The 24,788-nt window shown below is 42.3% G+C and overlaps 1 long non-coding RNA gene across 12 annotated transcripts in view; it reads left to right on the top strand.

Moving 5' to 3' along the window:
* The first annotated feature begins 243 nt into the window (after positions 1-243).
* Positions 244-24,788, top strand: part of LOC307031394 — a 68,796-nt gene continuing 44,251 nt past the window's right edge. For 5 of the 12 annotated variants that reach the window (XR_013805948.1, XR_013805949.1, XR_013805950.1 and 2 more), the window contains exons 1-2: positions 267-730; positions 2,053-2,290. This is a non-coding gene — a long non-coding RNA (uncharacterized lncRNA). Of the gene's footprint in view, positions 731-2,052; positions 2,291-24,788 lie in introns of all 12 variants that reach the window. The other 7 variants (XR_013805945.1, XR_013805946.1, XR_013805947.1 and 4 more) reach the window with 4 other exon arrangements.

Here is a 24,788-nt window from a genome sequence, read left to right on the forward strand (position 1 = left end):
CATGACGTAACGGTTTGCGTGCATGCTTCATAAAGCCAAACCGCGCGGAACCCCCTGACATCGACAACAACAACAATGGTCGATTGTATTGAAGCGCTACTCGTTTTGCTCCGTCGAAACGAAATGGAAGAAATGGCACGACTTTACTACCAACTTTACAGTCGTTACATGCTACATTCAAAAGTTCTTTACAATCATCATCAACTTCAACGACGATTCCGTAGGAGAAAGAAGGTACATATTAGCGCTGTGCAATTTAATCGATCCTGCGATATATATCGATATTTTGTTTCCCGAGAAAGTATCGATATTTCAGCCGCGGGTATCGATACATTAACTCCCATTCAAATCCCCCCTGTTCCGCCTGGCACTCTGCTCGCTGCCCATTCCCCCCCGTTCGCTTTGCATGAAGAGCGGTTACATCAGCCAGCCGAGCCGCTAGTGTCGCTGTAGAGCATTTCTAGATACACAGACGCCGGTGTCTTCTTCTCGCAGTGAGTGCGAAGCGGTTCAGGAGAATGGCGGCAAACATTAACCACACTGGAGAGGGTCTTCTACCACCGGAGATATCGGCCCAATCCCAAACCACTCCCTCGACGGAGTGAACTCCTTCTGTAGCCACACTCGCAGCTCAACGAGGCTCCCTCCTGTCAGATGGAGGGAGTAAACACAGCAGCAAGCTTTGGGACGGCCTCCCCTCTCTCCGGCAGAAACAGGAAATGCCGTAACTGTATGTAACACGGTTTCAAATCAGCATCTGTTAGACAAAAAGTTTAAATTAATAACTCAAATAAAACTCCTAACATCTTTCATTGTGTTTCAAAGCTCTTTTAGTTTTAAACCTGATGTTTATAAGCTTCTTAGTTTTTGCAACGGTCTGTAAATATACACAACTTTATAATAAAATGCACACATTTACCTTTTTCTAGACTAAACACAGGTATGATCCTAAGTTAAAACATATGAGGTTATCATGAGGTTGTTAACATCGCAGTTTATCAGTGGAGGTTTACTGGAACTATTTGTTAACAGCTTGACAGCAGCGGGGACACACAGCGCGACTCCGGTCAGGTAGAGACCGGTCTCAAGTCAGCACCGCTGCAGACTCGCTGTTTGAGGGCTTGATAGCCCACTCCCCCTCCACACCGCTCCACACTCGTAGGCGGACCCTCCGTGTGAACGCGCAAACGGAGGGGTAGGGTGTAGGGGGCGGTTTGGGAATGGGCCATCGTCACTGCTCAGAGAAGTGCACTTCTCCCAGACCACGTTGATCAGATTATATTCCTGAACAAAAATCTGAAGAGAATGTAGATGCAGTTATGTAGAGAGGAGCCTTTCTGTTTAGTGTTTTTGGCTTAAATGTTACTCCTTTGGACTTGAATTATTGGCAGGTACATTTTACAATAAATGTTGTTCTTAGTGACTTGAATTATTGGCTACCTCATATTCTGTGTTAAGCTAAAAATGCTGTAAAAGAATCTGTTCAGAACAGGCCACCTGCTGCACCTTTTAATTCTCCATTGTCCATTGTGATACTGCACTTTATGTACTTACGTTTCAAAGGCTTGTAAGCTACAGTTGGCACTGTTTCAATAAATGAAACAAATTTTCTCACCACATCTTTTGAGTCATTTTGTCCAGCATTTGCAAGCTGTAGACTCTCTGTCTAGTCAGAGCCATATATTGTATAATTGATGCTTTCACTTTTCAGTTGAATTAATTCCATCCAAGTCAATGGAACACTCACAAGATGTCACCAAAATCACACTGTCCCTTTAAAATCTTTCAGAAAATGATGTAAGTGTATCGAATTATATCGAATCGTATCGAATTGTATCGTTGGCTGAATATCGTGATATATATCGTATCGTGAGCTCAATATCGTGTATCGTATCGTATCGTGAGATTAGTGTATCGCTACAGCCCTAGTACATATTCGTCCTATTTGATGGCGTTAGAGCTAGCTGTTGTTAGCATAACTTAATACCCAGCTTTGCAGCATTAATTACTATGGTATAACATTAAAACTGATTCTCAATGTTATTTCCACAGATCATGTTGAAGCTGGCGGAAAAGCGGATGTCGCGTGTTATTTGGACACAGCCCAGATCCGACGTAAACGTGACGTGTGCTTGCTTTCTAGACCGACAACGTTTTGGTGCTTGAAACGAACCGGATTCCGGAGCTTAGAGGCGGCTCCGCTGCGGTGTGAACAGGAAAAACCGGTGCTTTTCAAGCTCCAGCTCCGAACCAGCCCTGGAACCACATTGGTGTGAAAGGGGCAAAAGAGGCAAGTGTGTGTGTGTGTGTGTGTGTGTGTGTGTGTGTGTGTGTGTGTGTGTGTGTGTGTGTGTGTGTGTGTGTGTGTGTGTGTGTGTGTGTGTGTGTGTGTGTGTGTGTGTGTGTGTGTGTGTGTGTGTGTGTGTGTGTGTGTGTGTGTGTGTGTGTGTGTGTGTGTGTGTGTGTGTGTGTGTGTGTGTGTGTGTGTGTGTGTGTGTGGGGGTGTGTGTGTGGGTGGGTGGGTGGGTGGGTGTTTTATAGAGGACTGTTGCTGTGCAGACAAAGAGAGATAACACTTGTTGCTGACTGTTATCTTGCAATGCTCTTTTGAGGGACAAGAACTGTATTGTTCAAGTCGACCTTGGCAGGAAGCATCTGGGTGAACAACAAGTCGAGCAATGAAAACTGTACTGAGTAGTCTTTTCATCATATAAGCGTTGCATTTGGTTTTAACATATAAAGTAATATAAGAAATTGCCACTACACACTCAGACCAAACCCCTCCTTTGCTCCTAGAGCCTAAGGAGTTTGTTAAGGTCAAGGGCTATTCAGTTTGGTGGCTTTAATCTTCCACCCCATATTGGGGCCAGGGAGACTAAATTGCACCTCCTCTGCCAAGTGCGTGCACTAGCATGTTATGTAGAGCGCACGGCTGCCATTAGACGCACTGAACAGCTGTTTGTGTGCTTTGGGGATGGTGTGGCCGGAAAAGCTCTATCCAAGAAGCGCCTAACGGGATAGCTCTGCGAGTGCATTATACATGCCTATGGACGGGCAGGGAGAGCCCTCCCCACTGAGGTCCGTGCACATTCTACATTGGCTGTGGCTGTGTCTTATACAGCCTTATTCAGCGGTGTAGGAGATATATGCACGGCTAGTTATAAATACAAATTGAATTATAACTAGTAACAATTGAATTCCTGATATAAAAAAAGGATTTTGAACTAGTTCAAATTGTATTTCTGATATCAACAATTGGCTTTTCCACTAGTTGAAATTGATTTCTTGATATCAGAACTAGTTCAAATGCCAACTCCCATTGAAATTAATGAGAAAAACGTTACAAATCTCACTTGTTCTGATATCAGAAATACACATTGCAACTAGTTACAATTGAATTTCTGATATCAAGAATTTGCATTTTAACTAGTTACAATTACATTTTTGATATCAGAAATAAAGATTATTACTAGTAAGAATTTATTTTTTGATATCCTCCAGAAATGAAGAAAAGCTAAATCGGCTTGCCATAGTGTCATGAATGCCCACTGCACCTCGCGGGAGCGCGCACAGCGTAAAGCCAAAACTCCCAGACATTTCAATGATTTGTACGGCAAAGTTAGGTTTGGATCGCCACTGGTGACAGTGAGAATATTGATAATGCTTTGGTACAGTAGAGGGAGAAGAGGGGGGAAACGTACAGTTCTTAGAGTTTATGGATGACAGATAATCTGTGTTGGCTCCTTTTGAAGATGTTGGTGGTGTAAAGTTTAAGTTTAGGTTTAAAATGTTAAATATATAATCAGTTATTACAATAACTGGAAGAAAAAAAAACGGATCTCTATACGTCACATCCTGAGGTCCTGAGTGCAACTCCCCAATATTTTATTTATTTTTATTGAATTTGATATTCTTTATAAAATGTTTTATTACGTTTTTTCAACTTCTTCCAAATAAAGAAGAGGCCCTACTGAATGCTTTTTTGTCACATTCTGGGCCCTTGTCCAATCTATTCATTTGATTTCCTGGTGTTTTTCCCGGCTTTGCGATAACCTGGTTTTTATTTTGTCATACGAACATAGCTACAGTGCAGTTATGACGATGAAAGTCTTAGGTCACAGGCTCCTCCAACAGTGCAACACAAAAAAGCAGAAATATAGTGCAAGTAAATAGTAATTAGTAAATACAAAAATAGTTTAAAAAAGTGAAATAGTGCCAATAAGAGTCTATATGCAAGTTATTGGAAGATGATATATTAGATAAATAGATAAATACTTTCTAAGTAGTAGATGAATGTTATGGATGCTGTTTCAACCAACCCAGTATCACGGCAAGACGTGAACATGTGACGATTTACCATGCTGGGAGACGTGAAGATGTCACGATTTCATCCCTTCAAACGTGAAAGTTACACGGTATTGTTAACCGATGTTAACCAGTGGAGAAATAACCGGAAATGCCAAGCAAATGCTACCCCGACGTAATGATTTATTTTGTAATAGTCACACTCGATTACGCCGATGTTCTTGTTCCCCCGGCTGGTCGACACCTCTTTTAGCAGAAACAAAGGCTACATTAATGTATTAAATCAATGTTAATCCATGCGTGTGGATCATAGGTGTGGATGTGAAATGAACGGACGTGACGTTGTGCGATTGAGTTGCCAGGCAACAGCTTTGGTTCATGTTAATTTACAAACTCTTCAACTACAACCGTAGTTATATTTAAAAACATGTTAGAAGGCCTCACGAAATACTTTAATGCAAATTAAAATGTAAATGTGAAGGAATGTGTGTATAACAAAATACATCCGTCATAAACGAAACCGGAAACATACGTAGGCAAGATCCTCAGCTCGATGATTTGGATGGTTTTGCCGCAATGCATGCTGGGATTTGGTGTTTATGTGATGTGAAATCTGAAAACGGTTTTTAGAAATAAAATAATAGTTTATTCCGGGTGTGCTTGCTTTTCTCTTTGAAAGTCATCACATAACGGCATTGTAATACACGGTTCGGCTGCATTAAGCATTACATAATATCTGCCGTAATTCTCTATTTATAGAGTCCTTCTGAGAAGACTTCTAGACAAACAGGAGAACTGCCGCCAAAACTGAAAACGTGACGTGGATCATAAATATATAAGCAATTAAACAACATCTTACATTTCTTTTCACGCAATACGTCTCCTCGCAGTATCAGCAATAATTCGGCTGACTTTTATATTTGATCCAATTGGTAGATAGGCTGTATTTACACCATAAAGGTGCACAGCTGATATAAAGGGACGATAAGCATGATATTGAATTTCATTATTTTATTATTAGATATTAATAGGATTCCTATAAAGTATATTCATTACTCGTTATTCTCTACTAATAGTTAATTAAAGACTGTAGATAATGATTATTTTGCACATCCCTTTCAATATTTCAATATTTTCTAAGGTTTATTGACATTGTATATCATATACACAAACGGTGTAGTTATGCAATGAATGAAAAACTTGGGTCGCAGGTTCCTCAATAGTGCATTACAAGACATCTGTCAATATTTGTGCATATCTCCATGCCACGATTTTAGATGCAGATTTTGTTAAACTAATACGTTTGCGCTGTGGAACAACACTATACATTCACGGGGAAGGGGGTAGCAATAAAGATAACACCATTAAACAGTTACACAACATAACAGAAATAATATCGATAGCAGCGTCCCTAGCAACCACCTTGGTAACAATGAAAAAGTTGTATGGACAAAATTTCCTGAAGTAATCTTCGTAATAACTAGCAAACTAAAGATCATGTACATCCACTGCACACATAATCTGAAATAACAACTCATATGTCTCGCATCAAATGACATCAAAACGCATTTTAATGGCCAAACTAACTTTAAAATAGGCATTTTCCCACCGAGAATAAAACTAAGTTTGGCCATATTTTTTTTTCCTGCAGGGAGAGATTTGAAGATCACGTGACATAGATGCCAGCCATTGGAATGAATGATGAAAAAAAACGTAGGGATCTTACAATTTCAGAGGCGTTTTTGTAGAAATACTACGTCCTACGTTGTGATTACACGTTTTTTTGTGAGACTGGGTCGGATTGTCAAGTCCCAAAACAAACCATGCAATATATTAAACGTTAAGTACTTTGTCAGGCTTAATATAGATACCCCCAAAGTTTTTTGCTTACATGTATTTAAAAAAAGACCTTAACCTAAAGTATTATTTAATGTTTAAATAAAGCCTAATTAGTTTGTCTGTTTTGCACATCCTCCTATTAATATCTTTGTACATCCGGCACTAAAATGTTTTATTCAGTTCTAAACAGAGCCTTCTCCGTTGCTGCCACCCACCCTCTGGAACTCACTACCCCAATCCATCAGAGATTCCTCCTCCTTCACAGTCACAGCATTCAAAACATCACTCAAAACCCACCTGTTCAACACTGCATTCAACCACTGACCACCCCGCCCCCCTATTTTTTGTTTTGTTTATCTCTTTTTGTATTTCTTTGTTTTTTAGTTTTCTTTCAAAGCTTCTTTGAGTTTCTTGAAAAGCGCTATACAAGTCCCATGTATTATTATTATTATTATTATTATTATTATTATTATTATTATTATTATAGATACCATTTACAGTATCTTCTTGATATTTTCTATTCTATATTTATATCATTGACCTTCTACTTTCCTCCTATTGTGTATATACTCTTAATATTGAAATGTTTTCATAAAATATAACACATTCAAAAGTGCTTTACAAAAATGAAAGACATTAAGAAAAAAGCATTTTAAACAGTCATTAAAAAGCAACACAATCTACCTGCATTGCATTACTCTAAACGTGTAATAACGTACTTTAACCAGTAGGTGGTTTGGGTCAAAAAGCTGTCAAGTTTACAGTGTTAACAAAATATAATATACTGCTGTTTCTGGTATAGCTTACGACGGATATATTTAGTTATTGTTTTGATATTTTTAACACAAAAGCGATGGAAAAAACCCACAGCAACACAGAAAATATGTACTTAACATGACCCAGCGGTCTAGTAGTTAATAAAAAACAATAATATCAAAACAAAATATTACTACTAACTTTATTGTGAAATTCAAACTGAACGGCAAAAGAATAGTTTCCGGTCTATTCTGAGCCCGATCTCTGTAGATAAATAAAAATAAAGAGCTACGACAGATGTGTAATATTTAATGCAGCCGAACCATTTATTACAATGCATTCATGTGATGACTTTCAAAGAGTAAAGCAAGCACTGCTGAATAAAGTATGATTTTATCTTTTACGAAACGTTTTTTTTTCATATGGAATGCAGTTGGAGGTCAACCAATCACAGAGCTTGAGAACTAATCATGGGGTTTGTCAAACAGAGCACATGGTGTAGTCCTAAACGATAGCTGGGGATTCTGGGTAGTGTAGTGTCTTCTGCCATCCTTTACTCCGAAAACATATTTGTTTCTCCGAACCGAAGGGGCTAAATACAAAAGCATTGCACACAATTTAAACCAATCAATGTTGTGTAATTAACAAGGATAATCTGGTGTTTTTTAGTCGATGAGTAGTGCAGATTGTCACTACCCGATCCGTCCCCCTGCCCGATCTGTACTGGGCATGTGCGAGATGGTCCGCAATGTTGGACATCTCCGGACGGCAAACCAGGAAGGACAATTGAGACAGCGGCTTTTGGCAAAGCTGAAAAATAAAACTCGAGAGAGATGAGTTATTTTTATTACAACCTGACTTCACTATTATTTAACAACTCTTTTTATTGGGTTCTTTTATTTGGGGTTGAGTACATTGTCAGAATAAGTGAGAAATTAATTTAACTTCTGTTAGACAGCTATCATACTGAATAAATATGTACTCTGAATGTATGCAAACATGTATGGCATATGGCTGTCTAACAGAAGTTAAATCCATTTCTCACTTATTCTTATTCATTAAGGTGTTTTCTGTAGCATTGGTTAAATATATATTATGTGAGCTTCTAAAACCCCAAAGCACAGAACTATTGACAATGGAAAATTATGTGAAAGAAAAAATCAGAGATACTCAGTACATAAGTTATAGTAGTATTGATTGTAAATGGTGTTCAGTATTGTAAGATCATTGCACACTTAAATTGCACATCCAGTTTGTTTCTATATAACTCGTAATATATGATTTAAATTCAATGGGTCTAACTCTGCTGTAAAAGGAATACTTTGTGGATAGGCCGGTCCTCGGCCACCTCGGCCCCTTGTGAGTCTTATTTTACCTGCCCGTTACTTAAAAATAGATGGTCAATCAATCGTATATATATATATAACATTATTTATCATTATCATGAAAACCCTCCAATAGCCACTGTTTCCAGGGGTAGTGAGAGCATGAGATGCCTTAAAGAGGAATCTCTGGCTTCCTCTTTGCGGTTTTATGTCATATGTCAAGAGCAGTGGCGGCCGGCCCATAGGGGCGCTAGGGGCGCCGCCCCCCCTCTTCCCACATTTTTGATTTGTCATTAAAAATAAAAAATAAATAAAAATAAATATTTCAAAAATATATATATTTTTAATGAACAAGGTAAATATTATATAGTTGGTATCAGTTAAAATGTATAATCTACAATAAAATCTTGTTTAAAATGGTGTTACGATGTCTAAAGTTACTGATAAGTCACATGTTTCCTGGCTGGCCGCAGCGTGTATCATTACCCTCTCTCGTCCAGGCGGTAGAAAGGAGCCCTCAGTCAGAGCAGCAGCAGCCAACAAGCTGACTGTTGCTATTTGTAAACTATGCAGCCGAAAACTAATTTCAGCCAATCAGCGTTGTCAGATCTGATTCTCAAAGGGCGCCCTGTCAGCGCCCTGGCCTGTGTGTCTGAGTTGTTTGGACTCGTATCCAAGGTGACGCTACAGTAATTGTCTGCAGGTGGAGACTCCGGTGCTAGTGGATCGCCGGAGCTGTAGATTAACATTTACATGCTTATTGTAGTTGTAAGGGCAATGCCTGTGGCACCATGGAGCATACTGTATGTGTGGGCTGGAACTGTATTTTACAGGAAAGGAGTGAGCAGAGGGTCGAGTTGTCGATTCTTGTTCAGTTTTCATCTTCCTCACCCTCTCAGACTTTGAGTTGCGCGCGCTGCTAAAGAGACGCGCTACCATGGAAACCAAACAATGGTGTAGCTGTATTAAAGTCAGAGTGGAAACAGTCGCGGGTAAATCCGATTTTGTCAGGAAAACGGGAGAAATGCGGGAGTGTCCCGCGAAAATTGGGAGGGTTGGCAAGTATGATGCACACACACACACACACACACACACACACACACACACACACACACACACACACACACACACACACACACACACACACACACACACACACACAATGTTCATATTTAGTCTCCTGATTTTAAATGGGAATTAAATCATTTGAGTGTTCCCAAAGCACCAGTGTTCTGCAGTTTGTGTGGGCCTACTGTACTGTTGCACAGGAAGATTCATAGCTAACCACACTGAAGATTATGGATTATCTCATATTTTTAAGCCTCAATTTGTCCTGCCCCCCGCCCCCCCTTTCCCCTCTAACATCATCAGAAGTCATAATTTAAGGGGTCATTTCTCCAAAAATTATTCCGGGGGACGATCCCGCAGACCGCCCTAGTATGGTTTTGTCACCATTTCCATAGCCCCACCAAAAATATTTTCCACCAGCCGCCACTGGTCAAGAGCAATGGTGTACAGACAGTTCTGACACATGGAACAAACCGTGTGAACCTATTGTGTGGGTAGCGTCAAACTAAGCTAACAAGTTCTCTACCTGACGATAAGAAAGCTTGTTATGTTTGAGAGCTTTATTCTTCCAATTCAATACCTTTTTGAATTGGGGAATAAACTCAAAGGGAAATAAAGCATAATAGAAGAAATAAAGAGACCATTGCTAACGTGTCCATCTACAGCAGGGGTGTCAAACTCAAATACGCAGTGGGCCAAAATAAATAAATGGGTACTAGTCGAGGGCCGGACTGGTTCAATGTTTATTGCAAAACTTATTGAAATGAACTTATTGCACATATTAAACCTGGAACTAACAAAACTTAAATTATTGCGTATAAAAACAACATTAAATAATCAGTTGCATTCATTTCTTATGGCTCTATCTGCAGAGTCATTTATTATGATTACATTTTTCCACAGGCCAACAACAGCTTCAAAAAAACTATTTCCCTCAAAGAAAAAAACAAACATGGCCTGTTGTCGTGAGAGAAAAAGTGCAGAAGGAAACATCCATGTAAAGTCAGTGTGCTGCTCTGTGATGCTAGTTCAGATACTTGGCATCTCATCTTGGGTGCAAGTTCATCAATGTTTGGGCTCAGGCTCTGATCTGAGGAAACCCTCAGGATTGAGTGAAGGTGTGCGTGCAATATACCGGCGGGCCAGATCTAATAGTAATTAGAAATTATCCTGTGGGCCGAAACTAAATCCACCAAGGGCCTGATTTGGCCCCCGGGCCTTGAGTTTGACACATGTGATCTACAGTATTTAACATGTTCCCATTTTTATGATCGGATTACAGTAACCTCACGTATTCCCAGATTTAGTGTAAAACAAAATACATTACATTACATTACATTTAGCTGACGCTTTTATCCAAAGCGACTTACAATAAGTGCGACCAACAAGATACAAACTTGAAGAAAACAGAATCATATAAGTACATCAGGTTTCATAGAGCTAAAACATTTCAAGTGCTACTCAACTGGTTTTAGATAAGCCAGCCCTTTATTAGTATATAAGTGCTTTGTTAGTAATTCTATCGCTCGAAGTGGAGTCGAAAGAGATGAGTTTTCAGTCTCCACCGGAAGATGTGCAAGCTATCTGCTGTCCTGATTTCAATGGGGAGCTCATTCCACCCTCTTGGAGCCAGGATAGCAAACCCACGTGTTTTTGCTGATGGGAACTTGGGTCCCCCTCGCAGTGCGGGTGCAGCGAGCTGTTTGGCTGATGCAGAGCGAAGTGCACGTGCTGGGGTGTACAGTTTAACCATGTCCTGGATGTAGGAAGGGCCAGATCCATTCGCAGCATGGTACGCAAGTACCATTGTCTTGAAGTGGATTTTAGCAGTTACCGGAAGCCAGTGAAGGGAGCGGAGGAGCGGAGTGGTGTGGGAACATTTAGGAAGGTTGAAGACCAGACGAGCCGCTGCATTCTGGATGAGCTGCAGAGGTCGGATGGCACATGCAGGTAGACCAGCCAGGAGGGAGTTGCAGTAGTCTAGGCGTGAGATGACGAGAGCCTGGACCAGAACTTGCGTCGCAAGGAAAAGAGGAGGGGACCAAGAACAGAGCCCTGAGGGACCCCTGTAGCTAATTGACAAGGGTCGGACTCGGACCCTCTCCAAGTTACCCTGTAGGTATGGTCTTTGAGGTATGAGGTGAGGAGGGAAAGTGCAGTGCCTGAAACTCCAAATTCTTGGAGAGTGTGAAGGAGAATCTGATGATTCACCGTGTCGAATGCAGCAGACAAGTCCAGAAGGATGATCACAGAGGAGAGGGAGGCTGCTTTAGAGGCTGCTAAACCCCTAGCCTACAGGTGGAAGCTGGGGTGGAAGCTGGGGTGGTGGTGGGGCAGCAAGCAGCAGCGACGTAAAGGTAGCTGCTGCAATAGCAGCAGCAAGCAATGCATGGAGAGAGAAATGGCAGGTTAAATAGAGCGGCATATTAAGGAGACTCTGTTTGGTTGGTTGCAGAGTGCAAGGGGCGTTATGTATGAATGCAGCATAAGTGCTCGAGTTGACTGCCTGAACTAGCTTGCAGGCTTCGCCCCATACTTGCCAACCCTCCCGATTTTCGCGGGAGACTCACGATTTCATTGCCCTCCTCCGGTTTCCTCCCGGGGTCATATTTCTCCCGCATTTCTCCCGATTTCTGACAAAATCAGATTTACTCACGACTGTTTCCACTCACACTTTAACACAGCTACACTATTGTTTGGTTTCCATGGTCGCGCTTCTCTTTAGCAGCACGCGCAACTGAAAGTCTGAGAGGGTGAGGAAAATAGTCACAGAAAACAGAACAAGAATCGACAACTCCACCCTCTGCTCACTCACTTTCCAGCCCACACATATGCTCCATCAAGACAGTGCACTTACAACTACAATAAGCGTGTTAATTTTAATCTAATACAGCTCCGGCGATCCACTAGTGGAGGCGGTTTTGAAATGCTCCCGATTTCTGAGTTCTCAAGGTTGGCAAGTATGCACGCAGTGCGTCATTTAGCTAGGGAGCAGGAGGGGACTGACGAGCCTACCGAGATGTGAGAGGACAGAGAGAGTCCAGAGAGGATGAAAGAGTCGAGAGGAGAGTTTCTGCAGCAGAGTTTGGAGGCAGGAGTTGGAACGAGTCAGAGGAAGGGAGGGCTGAGAGCACCGATGAGGCAAAGGTAGAGGGGGAGAGGGAGTGAAGGTTACGGCGGACAGGTGCAGAGTTAGAAGAGATTAGGTTGTTATGTTTGGAAAATTATTGAACATAGCTGTGTGAGGTGTGTTTATGGTTGTGAAAGAAAGCAGATATCAAGTTCCAGAAGTTAAGGAAACAAAGGGACCAAAGGAATCTTGGTTATCAACATAATTCTCTCAAAAGCAACTTTCACAAGAAGCTATTAAAACAACACGGTAGAAGGATTATGGCGGTAAGCCTATGGCAGCTCCTCACATTTTTTTAAAGCAGGTGAAAGGTACATTGTGTCATGCATTGGATTGCATAATATTCCTGTCAATATTTGTATCTGTTTTGCCTCTGCCACTGTTAACGGTGTGTTAACAGTGGCAGAGGCAACATATGTTCTAAATAACTTGAACTCAATCGACAAAGTCTAAATCAAGGAGGTGTTTTAAAAAGGAAAACTGATGAGTTTATAGTGTTTACGCTCTGTGATTTACATAAAGACACAAAAGAGGAATCTTTACTGAATCAATTTAGAGATAGTAAAGTCTTGAGGTGGTGATCGGCTTTTTCTCAGAAAAATCTTTATTAAAACAAAGCATTACATCACGCTTCATATTGGAACAAAATCCTGAGACTAAGTTGCATAGTTTTTAAAGCATGTCTGCCTCATCATGTACGGTAGTTGTTTAAAAGACACATTTTACATTAAAACACTTGGTTGCACCTCAGCAAATAGACTGCTGCTGTCTCCATAACTGAATACAAAAGTAGGATCTTATTGTAAAAAAAAAATAATAATAATAATAGTGTGAATAAAATAATAATAATAATAATAGTGTGAATTAGGGTGTGATGATCAGCGACACGTTTTGTTTATTTATTTTATAGTATTTCATATTTTATTGTATTTATTTATTTTGTCATCTTCCTTTTAGTGAGTGGGTTATCATCCTCATCCATTTTATTTTAAATGCTCATTATCATACCTATTTGACCTCCTTGAAATCTTATTTAACCTGTTAATCCATACATTAAACACAGCGTCAACATTATGTCATTGAGTCTATTTTTCTGCGCACACTATCCAGTCCCTCACTGATAACATTTTAGTCCCCCATCTGCATATCAATTCAAGGTCTATAGAAAACTGCAAGGGTTCATATAGATTTCAAGCTTTAATAATAATAATAATAAAAAATTGTATTTATATAGAGCAAAGAGAAAACTATGACTCAAAGTTTGAAGACCGGAAGCTGTGAAGTTCATAAAAACATCCTCTTACTCAATATCAAGCCACGATTATTGTTTTTATTTTAAATCGTATAATGTCAGACTTTTTTTGTCGTCTGTGAGGAAAAGAAATGGGGCTCAGAGCCTCAAAATACTGAAATCATTTTGAGCATCATTGCGATACACAGCCACTGAACTGATTTCCCAAGATCCTCAGCTATGGTTTAAGCTCTGTTTTAGCCGCAATGCAAGTTGGGATATGGTGTTAATGCGATATGAAATCCGAAAAATATTTCGGAGTTTAGGATGGCCGAAGACACTACACTACCCATAATCCCCAGCTATCGTTTGGGACTACAGTCCCCGTGATTAATCTTCAAACTCTGGGATTGGATGTTGGAGTGGCAGTGCGCCAAGGTTACGCCGAGCATCAAACAGCTCTTTGAAATGGAACGAAACCATGGCAGAATATCCAAAACTTGACTTGAACGCCCCCCCAGAACTACACATGCTGGCTATTGTGTTTCGCAACCAATATACAGTCTATGTTCGCAACATGTTCTATGGCACGTGTCTAATGGGAATTTTAGTTTTAAAAGACGTTTTCGTTTTTAGAAGTTGACAGTATTCAACTGTGTACACCCCTGGAGGTTTAGGTGATAGGAAACAAATTGGTGTGTACAAATTTAAAACATATAATTAAGGTGAAAACCACCCAAGGGCCGGAAGTACAGACAGCCCAGTAACCGAGCTGCTGCTGGGAAAGCAGCCGGGGCCTAACCCCCCGGCCTCTAGGAGTTGCTAGAGGGGCCCCTGGGCCTGCTGACCCGAGAGCTGCTGCCTGGTCTGTCTAGCTTGGGCAGCACGCTCCAGTGCCTCCAGGGCAGCTGCCCCAAACAGCTCCCCTGGCTCGACTGGCACACTACAGAGGACATGTCTCCGACAGTGGTGACTGAGCAGGCCAAACCTGGCGACGAGTCTGCACCAATAAGGACATAACTCGTCCCCATTCCCTAGACATTAGGGCAAAGGCTTACAGTGATGCATCACTGAGGCCCAGCAAAGAAGGCTCAGCCGGAGCCTGCTGCAGAGAGGTAGAGACAGCCAGTATCAGATGGGAGAGGGAGTTCCCGTGCCGCTGTGTCGTAGGCCCTACAGAGCAGCTCGTTTGTGACCCTGCACTGAGGTCGAGGGCACCTGGCATCAGGAGCCAGAATCGGGCAGGCTCAATGGATGGCAAGCGACCCAGTCCCACCCTCGCCGGATCCTGCATGGCAGCAGAGTGGGAGAGGGCCCTGGTGTCTCTCCAGCATGCATGGAGCTCCCTCAGGTACTCCTCTGAAGGAGGAACAGTGGGAGTGAAAAGGGGCAGGGTTATGCCTGAAGAAGGCGCTAGCCTGAGCCGAGTCGGCCTGAGCGCCCGAGGCATGAATCTACAGCTAATGCAGGCGCTTTGCGTGAGACCCTCCCTCAAATGTTCGAGGCCAAAGCAGAGGGTCATAGCCATAATCATCTGTAAATGACTGTGCATATATGTGGCCTTCTCTGCTCAGTGTTGACATGGGACCAGTTACATCAGTATGTACTAGCTCTAAGGGTCTCTCAGCCTTTCTGTCTGGCTCCCTATTTCTAGTCTGTGTGAATTTTCCTTGTGTACACACTTCACATCACTGAGTAGGCTTAACTGCTGTTCCTTTTATCTCCATGCCTGTCACTACACTTTGTAATTTCTGCACATCTTCATAGTTGCAATGACCCAACATTTCATGCCAAGTTTGCATATCATGACACCCTTTACATTTTTCGACATTTTCTTTAACAGTTGGCAAGTACACTCTCGTGGATGTCAAACCTGCTAGTGTCCTTGGTAACCATGTGGCTTTCTCCTTTCTTGAAGTTGATTGTCGCTCCTCCATTTGCAGCTTTTGCCACAGAGAAGATGTCATGTGGGTATGAAGGTATGTACAGTGCATCCCGTAGCTGTGCTCTGTGCTGTCGTCCAGTGTTGTCTAGCAGAAACACGATCGCTGTTCCTCTGCGTTGTGCTATTCCGCTGCATTTGGTCCCGTCAGCTAACTCCACTGAATGTGTTCCTGAAAGGAATGAGTCATCGAAGCTGTCAAACTTTTCAATATTGTTCACGATGTGGGATGTTGCTCCAGCGTCCACCATGATGCCTCTCATCTCTACGTTTTCTGGAAGTTTCCCGCTCTTCGTGTGCTTTGCCTTGAAGAATTAGTCTTGTTCGCTGTTTTCCTCTTCTTTCACTTTTCTGACACCATCTTGTCCCCCTTTTTTCTTGCACAGGGATTCTTCATGTGTGTTATTTTTGCAGTAACCACACCACACTTTTCTGTAACATGTTCTTGCCTTATGCCCTCTTATTCCACATTTGTAGCATATTACGTTAGCATCTTCTTCTTTTCTATTGTTAGCAGACATCCTGCCGGGGCCTCTGCCTTGTCTAACATTAGTTTTCATCACGTTATCTGAAATTGTTCTGCCTCTTCGTATACACACAGTCTCCTTTTAAAGTCTATCAGTGGCTTAAAGGTGTCTGGTAGTCCTCATATTATCATGGCGATTATGAGTCCGTCGCTCATGGTCTCACCTGTTTCTCTCAAAGCCGTGATAATGTTCTCTGCCCGTATAAGGTAGTCCTATAATAGTATAATAGTATAATAGTATAGTATAATAGTATAATAGTATAGTATAATAGTATAATATAATAGTATATATATATATATATATATATATATATAATATATATATAATAGTATATATATATATAGTATAATAGTATAATAGTATAGTATAATAGTATAATAGTCCTATAATAGGTAACCCTAACCCTATAATAGGTAGTCCTATAATACTTAACACTAACCATCATGCAACGCACTAGCAGAGTTTAGAGTAGGATGCCCCAACCCTCCCTTATATTGTAAAGCGACTTTGAGTCAGAGAAAAGCTCTATATAAATACCATTTATTATTATTATTATTATTATTATTATTATTATTATTATTAAAGCGTGCAACCCATATAAACCCTTGCAGTTGTCCATAGACCTTGAATTGATATGCAGATGGGGGACTCAAATGTTATCAGTGAGGGACTAGGGAGTGTGCCCAGAAAAATAGACTCAATGACATAATGTTGACGCTGTGTTTTATGGATGGATTATGAGAGTCCTGTCCTGTCATATTCCTTATTGCTTTAGCTGGTCATCAGTCAAGTTGGCAGCAGGCCAAATAAATACACTTTAAGGCAGGGCTATTCAACTACAGATTCAGTTGGGCCAGATTTTATAACTACAAAATTCAGCTGGGCCAGACATTCAGTGGCCTGTAAAAAGTGGGTAGTGACACATTTTAAACCAACACATATTACTGCGATGAAAAACATGCAATTTTTATTCATTGTTCATCTCACAAAGGTACGTCAAAAAGTGCCTAAAAACACAACAAATTAGCATTAATTTAACAGAATCTGAAAAAAAAGTGCACAGTTGTAGCATTACATTTGTTTGCATTAGAAGTCAAATATTCAGGTTATTTTTTTTGAACCAGGCACATCACAAAGTGCATTTACTGAATACAATAATAGCAGTTTTAATAAATGTGCTCACATACAGTACAAAAAAAACAGCTAAAGAGCTCCAATGCAACACAAAGAGGTAGTACTGTAGCAATATTTTTTCACTTTTCAAGTAATAACAAAAAAATCATACGTTTTGGTCACATTTGACCCAGACACATTACAAAGTGCATTTAAATGAATACAGAAAGAACTGTCAAGTTACCCTTCAGTGCACAAACCCATAACAAGGGATATGGGTAACTATATGAATGAATACTACACTACACGTCTACTATAGTAAACTAGGTGCTTACTATCACCTCATTTGTGATTTGTCATCGCTGACTTTCTCAATGGGAGAAGGGAAATTTTTTGTTTTGAACAAGAGCAGTGATTTTTGGCTCATAGGATGTCAATGCAATCCTAAGACATTGGTGAAGAGTGCTGTCAGTCAGGGAGCAGCGAGTGCTACTTTTGATTGAGTTCATGTGTGAAAAGCTTGATTCACATGTGTATGTTGATCCAAACATACTGAGCACACAGATCGCTACTTTCTGAACGTTAGGGAACTGCTGTTTTTTGACATCACTCCAAAACTTCGCTGGCCCGTTAGTGCGCTGCATGTCAATAAATTCTAGTGTATATTTCCCCTTGTCGATGCAGGGGACCACTTCCTTTGCTCTGGTTGATACGTCCCCCTCTATTGCAACAGTGAAGGGGTCTCTGGCAAAGCCCATCATCACGTCTGTGGGCAGAGCAAGTCCATCCAATCGACCGGCAAAGTTCTCTTTCAACCTCGCAATGAAATCTGTCATCACATCCGTGATTTGTGCCGGAGATGTGATGTGTTTGGGGAGCATCGGAAAATGCAGCATCCGACCCATGCTCAAGTCGGTCGCGAAAAGGTCCAGCTTGACTTGGATCTGCTCCACAAGATCAATTACCGTTTTGTCTCTGTTTACGCTTCAGAGTTGAGAGAGACATGTTTTAGAGTTGCTATCATAGGACCACCGTTACTAGCACCACTAGATGCACTTTCAAAAAACGTGCTGCGTTGTGGTTTGGTGGTTTCTATGCAACGCGGAGTGTTGCGTTCATGGTCTGTACTAGTGTAGGAATTTGGCTACGGGAGGCTGGGCCACTCGGGAGTTGGTTCTGGGCCGCATCTGGCCCGCGGGCCGCCAGTTGAATAGGCCTGCTTTAAGGTATGGACACACCAAGCCGATTATCTGCGTCGGTGGACACGCCCTACTCAGATTAGTGTGTCCCGCACCGTCGAGTCTTTTCAGCCGGGCCGACACCTTTTCAGCCAAAAACGGCGTAAAAAATACACCCTAACGCCGCCTGCTGGTAAGGAGAGTTATTGCCACTCACACATGCGCAGTTCGTACGTGCTTCTTGGCCGTCGGCTGAAGTCTTTGCGGTGTGTGCCAGTGCGACACATGGCCAAAACGCAGAGACGCGAGGAGACACAACAGTCGATAACAATTATTTGTTAAGGTCTTTTGAGGAGAATATTCCTGTCTTTAATGATAGTATGTGAACTGAGTGTGATGAAGTGTTTTAAGTTTAAAAGTCAACATTCTTCTTTGATATAGTGGTAAATGTAATTAGTTTAAGGTAAAAAAAAAACGGTATTGTATTGGTGTACATTATAAAACGTTTTTGCTTTTAACTAAAGAAAATATATTAATGTATCATAAAAAATAATATTTTGTTCTCAATCTGAAATAAAGTGGAGAAAAGTTAATCATATTAACAACAAAATGTTGTGATTTTAAAAATTGGTTTACTCAAATTAAAAACCTTACTTTACTTACTTTAATAATAGTTAGTTCCTCTGGGTTGAGTTAACCCAGAGCAACAAATTGTCCTTTATACTTTTTTTAGTTACTTTGAAGATTTAGATCAATTATAGAAAAAGATCCATCCATCCATCCATCTTTTCCCGCTTATCCGTGGTCGGGTCGCGGAGGTATCAGTTCCAGCGGAGAGCCCCAGACTTTCTTTTCCCTGGCCACATCAACCAGCTCTGACTGGGGGATCCCAAGGCGCTCCCAGGCCAGCGAAGAGATATAATCCCTCCACCTGGTCCTAGGTCTACCCTTTGGTCTCTTCCCAGCTGGACGTGCCTGGAGCACCTCCCTAGGGAGGCGCCCAGGTGGCATCCTAACTAGGTGCCCGAACCACCTCAACTGGCTCCTTTTGACGCGAAGGAGGAGCGGTTCAACTCCGAGTCCCTCCCGGATGACCGAACTTCTCACCTTATCCCTAAGGGAGACACCAGCCACCCTGCGGAGAAAACCTATCTTGGCTGCTTGTATCCGCGATCTCGTTCTTTCGGTCATGACCCATCCTTCATTACCATAGGTGAGGGTAGGAACGAAAATGGCGCGGTAGACAGAAAGCTTTGCCTTCTGGCTCAGCTCCCTTTTCGTCACAACGGTGCGGTAAAGCGACTGCAGTACCGCTCCCGCTGCTCCGATTCTCCGGCCCATCTCACGCTCCATTGTTCCCTCACTCGAGAACAAGACCAAGAAATACTTGAACTCCTTCACTTGGGGTAAGGACTCATTCCCTACTTGGAGTGGACAGTCCATCGGTTTCCTGCTGAGAACCATGGCCTCAGATTTGGAGGTGCTGATCCTCATCCCAGCCGCTTCACACTCGGTTGCGAACCGATCCAGTGAGTGCTGAAGGTTGCAGACCGATGAAGCCATTAGAACCACATCATCTGCAAAAAGCAGTGGTGCAATCCTTAGTCCACCGAACTGCAGACCCCCTCCCCCACGACTACGCCTCAAAATCCGATGTATATTACAAACAGGATTGGTGACAAAGCGCAGCCCTGGCGGAGGCCAACCCTCACCGGAAATGGGTCCGACTTACTGCCGAGGACCCGGATACAGCGCTCGCTTTGGGAGTACAGAGATTGGATTGATAGTAGAGACCCCCTTACCCCATACTCCCGCAGCAACTCCCACAGTAACTCCCTGGGAACTCGGTCATACGCCTTCTGCAAGTCTACAAAACACATGTAGACCGGATAAGCGTACTCCCAGGCCCCCTCCAGGATCCTTGCGAGAGTAAAAAGCTGATCCGTCGTTCCACGACCAGGACGGAATCCGCATTGTTCCTCCTCAATCTGAGGTTCGACAATCGGCCTGACCCTCCTTTCGAGTACCTTAGAGTAAACTTTCCCGGGGAGGCTGAGTAGTGTGATGCCTCTGTAATTGGCACACACCCTCTGATCCCCCTTTTTAAAAAGGGGAACCACCACCCCGGTCTGCCACTCCTTCGGTACTGTTTCCGACTTCCACGCAACGTTGATGAGACGTGTCAACCATGACAGTCCCTCAACACCCAGAGCCTTCAGCATTTCTGGGCGGATCTCATCCACCCCCGGGGCTTTGCCACTGTGAAGTTGTTTGACGACCTCAGTGACCTCCCCTCGGGAGATTGGTGTTGATCCCCCGTCATACTCCAGCTCTGCCTCTAACATAGAGGGCGGAGTTGTCGGGTTCAGGAGTTCCTCAAAGTGTTCCTTCCAACGCCCTAACACTCCATCAGTTGAGGTCAACAACGTCCCATCCTTACTGTACACAGCTTGGATGGTTCCCTGCTTCCCCCTCCTGCGGTGTCGGACAGTTTTCCAGAACAACTTTGGTGCCGCCCGAAAATCCTTTTCCATGTCTTCTCCGAACTTCTCCCACACCCGCTGCTTTGCCTCGGCCACGGCTGAGGCTGCTGCCCTTCGGGCCTGTCGGTACCTTGCAACTGCCTCGGGAGCAGAGTTGGGTGTAACGATATCGTGCAAAATGACAGGCTAAAACGCTCTTCCAGACGTTTAAAACACTTTTCCCGACCATTTAAAAATTATTTATGGCTTGTAAAGTGCAGTGATGAGCCCTGGTAGTATCATACTATTTAAAGGGTTACCAGGAGCATGAGAATATCCTCCACAGAAGGGGGTGGTGGCGGGTCCGGCTGACCTTGGACAGATAATTTTCTTTCCGTTTTACTGTCGGTGCGACACCCTCACAATGACCTCTGTATGTCTGAATGTACATCTCCATGCTTTTAGGCAACGTGATTTCACGGATGGTATTCCCCCGTCCCTTCCCAGTGGGAGAGGGCCAGTCCTTAGCTAGATTAGCTTTCAGCTTATTGTAGACAGACGCACAGGTCTTCTGGCATACAGGGGTCTCACTACCGGATGCTTCTGCGGACCTCATGACAGTCTTGACCGGGGTCTTGAGAGGGGTATTGCTGCCGGAGGCTTCTGTGTTCATTCCGGGGGTACTTGAGATTGCAAGGCCCTTAAATTGTATACATTCTTCCTCTTCCTCAAGCACAGCAGCAGTGGCACTCTGCTTCCTGGGTTTTAGCCCCTTTTTCAGCCTGGATCGCAGGGTCTTCACCTCATCAATGAGGGCATCCTTCTGAGCCCTCAATGCCACATTTTCAAGCCTCACCTGCCTGCAGTCCTCTTCGTCACACTCGGTATGTGGGGAGAAGGGTGGAGGGTGCACCGGGTATTCCTCCTCATTGTCTATATCCAGTGATGTAGCCATTCCAATGACGGGATTAGTCTCTCGGAGGTCATGGAGCAACTGCAGGGCCACACTATGCTTCAGCCTTGCCATGACCTGATGTGCCTCATCTCGGGAGAACTCAGGGTGGTCATGAGTTACATGACGGTCTAGTCTCTTCCCAGCATATGAACACCCTGTGATGGGGCAGGGTTTGGTCTGAACATTTATTCTGCCACTGGCCATTTTAAGAATGACGCCTCTTTCCTCCAGGTTCCGCACTGCATGTTTGTGCTTAAGGTGCTTGTTCAAAGCCAGATAGCAGAGTCTGCACACCGGGCATTCGGACAACATCCTTACTAAAACAGACACAATGAATTGTATTTAAATTGTTTTCTGTTTCTCCGTTTGTATGCGTTAGCGTAACTGGTGATTGCAACCATGGGTCCGATGCTTCAATGCATGGTACACGGACCAAGGGAGGACTTGGGTTACCACCGGGTTAAATGGTCCCACCTCCGCACCAACGCGGCTGGTGATGGCAACATTGGGTCCGATGCATCAATTCATGGTGCCCCGACCATGAGAGGGTTTGGGGTGCCCCGGAACCAGGCAGTACCCCAGCAGGAAACACGTTTTATGGTCAAAGGAGGAAAGAGGGATAGAACCGGGGTAAAGCAAATAAAGTGTCCGACGATAGTGACTTGTGAGGCGGCCAGAAAGTCTGTCATCTCTCGGTCCTATCCACCAGGCGATGTATTTCAATTCATCCATAGAAAAAGGGTGAAAGTGAGAAAATGTATCCGAAAATAGTGCCTCATGATGCGGGTAGAGTCCCCTGCCAACTCCCCTTACATTCCTCCAGGCTGAGAAAAAGTCTAAGTTAACTTTTTGGAGATTGTTAAATATGTTCTTTATTCTCACGTCCAGGAGAGAAGCTTTAAAATGAGACTAAATGGAGTCTCTGAAAAGATTCAAATGGGATACTTTAATTAAAAAAGGCGCGGTAGTGTTACAGACAGAATATTGTTCCGGCAGAAAACAGCTGTGATCTGGCTCTCCTGAGCAAGAAGAGAAGAGACCGGATCTCTCCTCCGGCGCTCTTATATATCCTCTGCTGGCTCCTCCCCGCCAGCCGGCTCACCTCGTCTCCAATGTCCGTTATTGCATTTCAACAGAGGATAGGTTCTTTTCACATTCAATATATGCTTAACACGCAGTTTCTCCTCATATTCTCTTTCATCACTTTTCATTTAACACATTCTAAACGCTGTAATCAATACTCTAAACAATACTTCTCGGCTCGTTTGGTTTCCGGTCATTCCGGATGTTGTCACATGCTACTCTCGTCTGTAAACAATAATGTATTCAAATAAACTGTACTTTCATTTAATATTCAACATGGTAGTACCTCGACATCTATAGTTGTAGTGTTAAATCCGTAGGTTTCGATTTGCACCACTCCATATCATTTCGCTACTCAATTCACCTCTTTAGGAAATCGTATATTAGCCACATGCTAAATACTAACCGTAGATGAAGGATTTTCAGAATAAAAGCTTAACTGCTTGTGCACAAGAATTTCTGGTTTTTCAGTATAAAAGAGCGTTTAAACTGACGGTATGTTTAAGCTACATTATACCATCAAAACATTGATTTTAATTTCTAACAGTCCCTCCTTACACACCTAAAAGGTGTGTATAATACTGAAATCAATGAGTTCTTCATCTGAACTTCGCATAGTACATATCTCATATTACAAACATACAATCTAAATGGAATGGTTCAATAGGCTTAACTTTACAAAAATACAAAATAAATTATTTGCCTGGTTCATACCTAAAAGTTGTCCCTTGTGTATAACTTCTAGTGTTTGCATTCAATATCATTCTTCAAAATAGCAGCAATGGCTTGGTATCAGAACATTTCTTCGTCCCTCCTTTCACAGAAACCGTTCTCATACCACACTCAGTGTTAAGGCACTTGTTTTTACAAAGTGAAAAGAAACAAACCATTTTAGAATAGCAATGATTTATACAACATGAAATCTACCATATTAGAATAGTATAAAATAATAAAGTCAAATAAAATGGACTATCTTAGAATAGTGTAAAATTAATTGGAATAATAAAAATATTTAAAATATACTATCTTGGAATAGTATGAAGTAAATTGAAATGGATTCACTCCATTTTAATTTTGCTCACTTCTTCACATGATTTCATCATTTAAAGAATCACATCGGCTGGACATTCATTGATCAATCTCATCTCCGAACATCCATATCATTTAAACTAACTCATCATTGTCATCCACATCTGTATACGGGGTGGGTCGTCTTGTTCTGCTAGCATTTGTAACCGTCTCCTCCTGAGAAATTTACCCTCCCTCCTTTCATACCATTTAAGGTATGAAAGTAATATGTTCTCTAGAAGGGGCCGTTGTGCGTTCTACTCTGGGGTACGGCATTCTAGACAGTCATTTCTGGGAGAAGATTTTGGTCAGTTACAACAGTTGTAGAGTTTCATCACTTAAAAGTTCCTACTCAGTACCTTTGGGTGGTCTGTTCTAATGCAGTGATAAAGTCCCTGAAATGGTGTGAGAACCAGTGGAATATCAATAACTCATTATACTAATTTATTTTCAATTCTGTTCTACTTAAATAGCTATGCTAACCCCTTCAACAGTGTGTGGAACCTTGGGTGCCCGAGCATGTGATAATTACTCCCTCCTTTAACAAGGATTTTTAAAAACAGAAGTCATTTCATTAATGGTTTGTAGTTTAATTCAGGAATTTACATTAATGGCAGATATGTTTCTCCTTTAAATAACATCTCTAAATGTCAGGTCATCTGGTGAATGGATGACCTTTAGGAGCTGGTGGCGCTTGTCTTTTAAAACTCATACTTTGGTGCCGTGCGCTCCCTCTGAAGCTGCAAGTAAGATTTAAAACATCTGCAGGGTGGGTTGAGCGACCCCTTCTCCCTAAACGATGTTTG

Source organism: Notothenia rossii (assembly GCF_949606895.1).
Source record: "Notothenia rossii genome assembly, chromosome: 3".
NCBI lineage: Eukaryota > Metazoa > Chordata > Actinopteri > Perciformes > Nototheniidae > Notothenia > Notothenia rossii.